The 7,635-nt window shown below is 37.9% G+C and overlaps 1 non-coding gene across 1 annotated transcript; it reads right to left on the minus strand.

The window, feature by feature from the left end:
• Positions 1 to 673: 673 nt before the first annotated feature.
• On the minus strand, positions 674 to 777 carry LOC118759833 (U6 spliceosomal RNA). Its single transcript, XR_004996416.1, has one exon. It is a non-coding gene; the product is annotated as a U6 spliceosomal RNA (small nuclear RNA).
• Positions 778 to 7,635: the final 6,858 nt, after the last annotated feature.

Here is a 7,635-nt window from a genome sequence, read left to right on the forward strand (position 1 = left end):
AGAAGTGATCCAAGACGTTTTTCCACTGTGTGCCAGCAAGTGCAGAGTCTGGCTTAGTCTGTCACCCAAATCAGCCTACATACACTGGTGGTTGCAGTCAGCTGGTCACCAACTTCATCTCATATGCAAACGAAAAGATGCTGTGGCTCAACCTAACCTTGCCAACAACACACTTGTCACTCATGCACACCAGCAGGAACTGAAGTCCAGTCAGAGAGACCCCCAATAACCCCACCACTCCTGCACCCAGTCCTGGTTCCTAGACATGCTGTTACGTGCAGCAGACTGATCTAGTCTGTCCCACCTCCCATTCAGCTCTTGTACACATCAACAGGCATTAAAGCCTGGCTCAGTCCAACTGACCGCACTGTCCAGTCACACTCATGTTCACCAGTGGGTGCTGCTACCTATGTAGCCAGGTCTGTTCCCAACCCTGGTTCTCATGCTCATCAGTGGGAGCTGCAGTCGATGGAGGGGTGCCCACAGTTTCCCTACTAAGCCCCCTCCCAGCCCTGGATTTTTACTTTCCAGGTGGTTCTACAGTCTGGCCTGGCAGGACTTGCCCCCCAGTCCCAGTACCTCCTAGCCAATGCTGTGGCAAAGCTCAAGCAGCCTGGACTACTCTGGCTTATGCATGCCCTAGTGGATATGCTGTTTTGCCCAGCCTGCCTCAGAAAATATGGAGTGCTTCACAAATTTGTGTGTCGTCCTTGAGCAGGGAACATGCTATTGTCTGTATTGTTGCAATTTTAGTGCATGTGCTGTTGAAGTGAGCATGATAAGGTAGTCTTGAAAAGAAATGTGAAGTTAAAGGAATCATTGTTTCCAATTTCATAATTGCCACAAAGATACTGTCCTCAAATCCATTTCATGCTGATAAAAAAGCAAACTTACAGATCAGGGGGACAGAATGAAGAAAGTAGAAGTTAGCTCTGACAATTTTAAAATAAGGGCCCAATTATTTCAGTGGCAGGAAAATTTTTTTTTCATGATACAGGTCCATAGGCTTGGGGATCTCCCCTCCACTCCCTTCATTCCTCACCCCACCACTTGTTTTCCCTGCATATTATTACAATAGTACAGTCGTTCAACAACAGTCACAAGTACTTCATTCTGCTGTTTAAGTGTATCATGACATCATAGGTATAGACAATGGTAGGAAGTCCAATATCCTATTGTCTAGATATGTTTCACAATTTCATTGACTGTCCATCTTTTATTCGGGAGTGGAGATTCATACTGCAATGTATCTTCATTATTTATAATAAGTTATATGAATTCAACTGGATATATGCAAAATATAGATCTTGACTTCTGTTTAATACCATAAAAATATACTAAAAGGGGATTGAAGACCCAATGCAAGTACAAATTCTAAAGAATAAAATAGATGTATATGTCTGTGACTTAGCATTAAGCAATGATTTCTTAGAAATGACGTGAGAAGCATAGGGGACAAAAGAAGATTGTTATATTGACTTAGTCAAAATTAAAGATGTTCATGTGTCAAGAAGTTGAAAAGCCAACCCACAGGACATTAGAAAATATTTTCCTTTCCTGACAAGGGACTTGGGTGAAGACTATATGAAGAATTCAAACAATTCAACAGTAAGACAAACAACCCAATTAAAATTTTGATAAAGGATTTGAATAGGCATTTATCCAAAGAAATATAGAAATGGTGAATAAGCACATGAAAAGATGTTCAGCATCGTTAGTCATCAGGGAAATGCAAATTAAAGCCACAATAAGATGCCACTTCACATCCACTGAATAGCTATAATAAAAAAATATATAGACACAGTTGTTACTGGCAGTGAAGAAATGAAAAATTAGAACTCTGGTAAAATGCTGTTAGCATCATAAAAGTTACAGCCTCTGTGGAAAAAAATTAAGCAGTTTTTCAGAGATCAAGCATAGAATTCTTACATGACCCAGCAATTTGGCTAGTCAATAGCTATCAGAGAGAACTGAAAGTTTCTGTTGATGTAAGAACTTGTATGTACATGTTCATATTAGTGTTATTTGTAGCAGCCCAAAACAGAAGCAACTCAAATGCTCATCAGTTAATTAATGGGAAGCAAAATGAGGAATAACCCTAAAAAGAATATTCTGTTACATTCTGAGGAACAAAATACTGCTAGATGCTGCAGCACATGCAGAAATCAAAAATAGTTTACTAAATAAAAGAGTCCAGTAGCAAAAGACCCAGTTTTATGTAATTCCCTGCTTACATGAGACATGATTATCTAGGGACTGGAGACAGGTTAAAGAAGAAATTGGTAGTGATTTATAAAGGATGTGAAGTTTCTCAATGTAACAATTAAGTTTCTCTAAACTTAGATAATTATGCTGATTGCATAATTCTATCAATATACTGAGATCTATTGAACTGGATGCTTTAAGTGGGTAGACTTTTATATATAATTCATACATTAATGAAGAAATAGGGTAATTTCTGAACTACCACAGACTAAGTGGTGTGTGAATATATTTCAGAATTATTCATAGTTTTCAACAGTAGTGTCATTTTTAAGGAATAGTTCAAATACATCTAATTTTTAATATCTGCTTTTATATCTATTTCCTTTACCTCTTCCTATCTTCATTTCTATCTGTATTTCTCCATATCTCATGGCTAGCTTATAATTCAGTTGAAATATTAGCAAGTCAGCTAGATAAGTTTATCTTGAAGACTTTGAAAATTTTAAGTCATGCAAAGAAGTATTATTTAATTTTGAGATAGAATACGATTTTGACACATGCTGCAACAAATAAACCCTGAGACATTTGCTATTATTAGTTAGAAGTGTCCTTCCTACACCGGGGTTATTGTTGTGGTTTACTGAAGGAATAGACTACTTAGCTGATACTTTGTTTTTAAAAATCATTTTCAAATGTACAGTTAGAATCCCATGTCGCTAGCATAGCACCCCTCTTAGACTTCCTGAACTGTTCTTCAAATGCTGTTTTCATTTTGTTTAGTAAGATTATTCTTCTCATTCTTTTTTTTTAAGATTTATTCAGTTTATTACAAAGTCAGATATACAGAGAGGAGGAGAGACAGAGAGGAAGATCTTCCGTCTGATGATTCACTCCCCAAGTGAGCCACAATGGCCGGTGCTCACCAATCCGAAGCCGGGAACCTGGAACCTCTTCCGGGTCTTCCACACAGGTGCAGGGTCCCAAAGCATTTGGCCGTCCTCGACTGCTTTCCCAGGCCTCAAGCAGGGAGCTGGATGGGAAGTGGAGCTGCCGGGATTAGAACCAGCGCCCATATGGGATCCCGGCGCGTTCAAGGCAAGGACTTTAGCCACTAGGCCATGCCGCCGGGCCCTATTCTTATCATTCTTCATGGAAAATTTAGAGTTCATTCTCATCCTCCCATGATTTTTGGAAAACCGTATCTTTTTTTTTTATATAATTCTCTGTTAGCTCATTTCTGTATGTCTCTGATTGGCCTACTTTATGCTTGGATAATGTCATTTCTCTCCCCTGGATAGAATCTATTTATCATCAGAACAGGGATTTTTGTTTTGTTTTGCTTCCTGTTGCACCGCTACCGTCTTCAGTTATTCCTAATGCAAGGTGAATGCCTAATTAAGTTTGTGGAGTGAGTTGATAAATGGAAATCTAATATTTGGATAAATTTGTAGCAGCTAAACCCATGTTTTATATTTGAAGCAGTATTTTAAACTCATATATCTTAACACAGAGGGCAAATTCCATGAGTTCTTCTTCTCATCCAGGAATATATGCACTGGACAACTCAAATTTTGTCACCGCTCGGGACCTATCTGCAGACAGCCGTTAGCGTGTCACAGGTGATTCCGTTTGGGTGTTGCATATGAATGTCAGTGAGCAAGCATATTTGCGCTAATGAAACCTGTGAGTCGTGAACATCCCGTTTGCCCAAACTTCTCCATTATTTACTTCAAGTACTATTTCCTTCCCAGATTGTTGTGGTGTTTACTTGATTTTATCCTCTCAGGACTCACTGTAACTCCTGCTTTGTAGCACTGATCATTAATCTCATCACAATGTAAAAGCATTCAGTGCTAAATCTGTTGTGGAATGACTATACTTGCCTACATATATCAGCATAGCATATGGATGAGCCCTAACTTGCTTTTCTAGTGCCATATTACATACCTGTATTTCTTACTTTCTCTTTGAATGTAACTATTGAATGTTCAACAAAACCATGTTATTTTATAACTTACAGTGTTGTTTGCATACTCAATAGCAACTTCATCTTACTGTAAGATAAAGTAGGCTTCAAGGCTGCTGTGCTTTGAGCAGCCATCTGAGTCTTCAGGCAGTTGGCTGTGTGTCACCTTGCTCCTGCTGGTTGTTGGAATGAACCTGAACTTGTTTGTCCAGGCCTTTCCACACACTCTTGAGGTCAGCTTCATAGTCTACTACTGTGATTTCTGCTGGTGACTCGGATCTTGTTGCTCAGTATGTTGCTAAAATTCAGTTTCCTAAATGACACAAATGTCAGACTCAGTATTTGGCTGATACTGATTTCACCCAAAAACATTTGTCAGTGTATTGAATGAGCTGAGAAACAGTGGCCATTTGCTCAATTTAGGAGAAGGATTTTTAGTTTGTAATATATGTGTTTTTCAGTTTGTAAGAAAACATACAATCATAGTCCAAAACTATCTGACTGAAACAAAACATATAAAATTCATGCATATAAACATGGACAGGCATTTTTCCAGTTATGTAAGATCTCTCCATCATTAGAGCACATGTTATATTGAGTAAAATCAAGAGAATGGCTGGCATTAATGTGTTCAGTTATTTTGGTCCAATTACCAGGTTTTCTTTCTCTAGTAGGATTGTTTAGGAAAACAATGAGTAAAATGTGTCAAGATTCTGAAGAATATTGAGTCATATACATTATTTAGTATTTAGTTTCTCTAGAGGAAAATCATAAAGCAGAAAATGATAATATCAAGAACAGTTCATTGAAATAGTCTGTAAATGATAGCGTGAAAATCTTGACTTTATTTTTCCTTGGTAAGTGATAACATTTGTGACAGGGGTATCTTTTCTGTGAATCATCTTTACATCGTAGAAAAGTCATTTATATGCTGATGAATTTAATACCTTTTGCCCTCACTTTTAGATGAACATCATTGGGTTACTTGGATGTTAGCAGGAAAAATTAAACTTCTGCAGTGCTTCATTCGGGAATAGAAATTGGGTGTTGTATTAGATTTTTCTTTGTAAAGGCCGAGAAACTGCAAAGGATGCATTTATATCGAAGAGAATCTTGTCTTTTATGTCCAAAATGTGTCTTACTATTGCTTGGAAAGTATAATGAAGTTTTTATTGCTGTGTGTTTTCATAAATGCTTTTGTGTGTATCTATAGCAAGAAAAACAACCTACAGCCCTTATGTATGTACATATATTTATTAATTTCATTTCCCTCTGGGACTGGGATTGCAATGGAACACTGAAAAGAAGTGGAACAGTGTGGTATAACGGGAAGAGCCATTGTTGCTGACCTTGACTCTGATCTAAACTCTCTGTTTAGCAGTAAAAATGTATTGTTTGTAGTAGGTCATTCAGTACCTCTGAGTTTTATTTTTTCATTGGTAGAAATGATTCAGTTGGAAAATTTAATTTCTAACATTTGTTTTATTTTAAAATTCTTTGATGAAAGATGAAAATAAAGTTGTTATAGGAATGGTGAATGATTTCTTGTAGGCATGGAGTAGGTATTAAATACACTGAGCGCGTAATTGTGAAATGGACACAATTGAGGATTTGAAGCAAGCAAAAGGTTGAGTAAGAAGAAACTGTGCTGTTACTGAACTACAACATGTTTTTGTTTTGGTCAGCGGACTTAGACTGAAATATCAACTCTTTCTGTGTTTTGAGCCTGCTGGCTCTCAAACAGGAAATATGCTGTGAATACCCCTGGTTCCCAGGCCTACAGATGTGGACCAAACTAAAGATCCATTCTCCTAAGTTACCTGCTGACCAGGCATGGATCTTGTTCCTTATGCTTCACAATTGTGTCATTATCTCTCCTTCACACACACATGCTAACATATAGTTCTGTTCTTTCACAGATCCTAATACTTGTTCATATGTTCATAACTCCTTCTCTATATTTAATTAGCAATTAAGTTTTATCAACTCAGATTTCAAAATAGCTAGCGTCTTTCCAAGCTGCATTTTACCAAATGAATGATTTTTTTAAGTTTTAGGATGGTGAAAAAATGTTCTTGTTAGCTTTGTCTTCTCAGACCTAACAAGTTCATCATCAATTTCCCCAGGGTATTTTTCATTGAAAATACATAGCTTTTTTAAAGAGCAGTTTTTGAGTTTCTAAAAACCATTTGTTTTTCCTTATTGGAAAGGTAGATTTGTGGAGAGGAGAGACTAAGAAAAAGATCTTCTATCCTCTGATTCACTCCCCAAATGGCTGCAATGGCTGGACCTGAGCTGATCTGAAACTTGGAGCCAGGAGCTTCCTGTGGGTCTCCCACATGGGTGCAGGGTCCCAAGGCTTTGTGCCATCCTCTACTACTATCCCAGGCCCCAAACAGGAAGCTGGATGGGAAGTGGAGCAGCTGGGACGTGAAACTGGCACCCATGTAGGATCCGGGCATGTGCAAGGTGAGGATTTATCCACTGAGACATCATGCTGGGCCCTGAATCTATCCCCCTCATTTAAAGATTATTATTATTTCATAATACAGTTCCACAGGTGGCATCTTAGGGAGAAGCCTGAGACAGGAGAGCTGAGATTCAAACCCAAGTCCTCAGATATGCAGTTTAGGCATGCCAGGCAGCATTTTAAAGTGCTTATTAAACGTAGTGCCCACTTTTGGAATGTGATACATGAACTTGAGTCCATGTTTTTCTCACTTTACATACAACCTGTCCTGCTTTTTCTCTACCACTTTGTTAAACGGCTAGATGAGATTTTTAAAAAGAGGCTGAGAAGACATAATAATGAACCTGTGTGTAAATATACTGGTTTAATTTGCTTGAGAATTTAAGAAAATCTATGCTTCCTTAATTATTGTGATTTTATTGTTCTTACTATCTTCTTGGTTGGCTGCAACCAGAAGCAGTAATTATTATGTATCTTTCACTTAAGGGCTTACATTTTGCTCTTTAATCAGAGTGGGCTCATAGTATGGACTAGCAAATTGTCATACCCTTAGAGAAGACAGGTTAGTCCTATTATTATGTATTTAAAAATGATTATTTCTTTTAATTTAATAATGCTCCAATGTGCTTAAAGAAATGATCTGTTTCTCAAATTAGCCTAAGCATCCTTGTTTTAAATATAACTGTAATTGCCAACAACTTCCATGAGCAAATGACCAGTGCTGAGCAATGAACTGAATTATTATTCTCATATTGTCACCACATACTCTCCATTCTTCCCTCTCTCACAGTATTCCTTCCTGGTTCTGCTTTTTGAAAGGCTTACTTCCTGAGTTTTACATATTTGAAAGTTGAAGCATGAGTGGGGAAAGAGAGTGAAGGAATAAGGGAGTAAGAGAGAATTTTCCATTTGGAATCTGGAACTCGGTGTCCAGGTTGCCTCCATTGGTGGTAGAGACCCAAGTACTTGAGTCATCTGCTGCTCATGGGGTGTA

This window comes from Ochotona princeps, chromosome 26 (assembly GCF_030435755.1).
Source record: "Ochotona princeps isolate mOchPri1 chromosome 26, mOchPri1.hap1, whole genome shotgun sequence".
Taxonomy (NCBI): Eukaryota; Metazoa; Chordata; class Mammalia; order Lagomorpha; family Ochotonidae; genus Ochotona; species Ochotona princeps.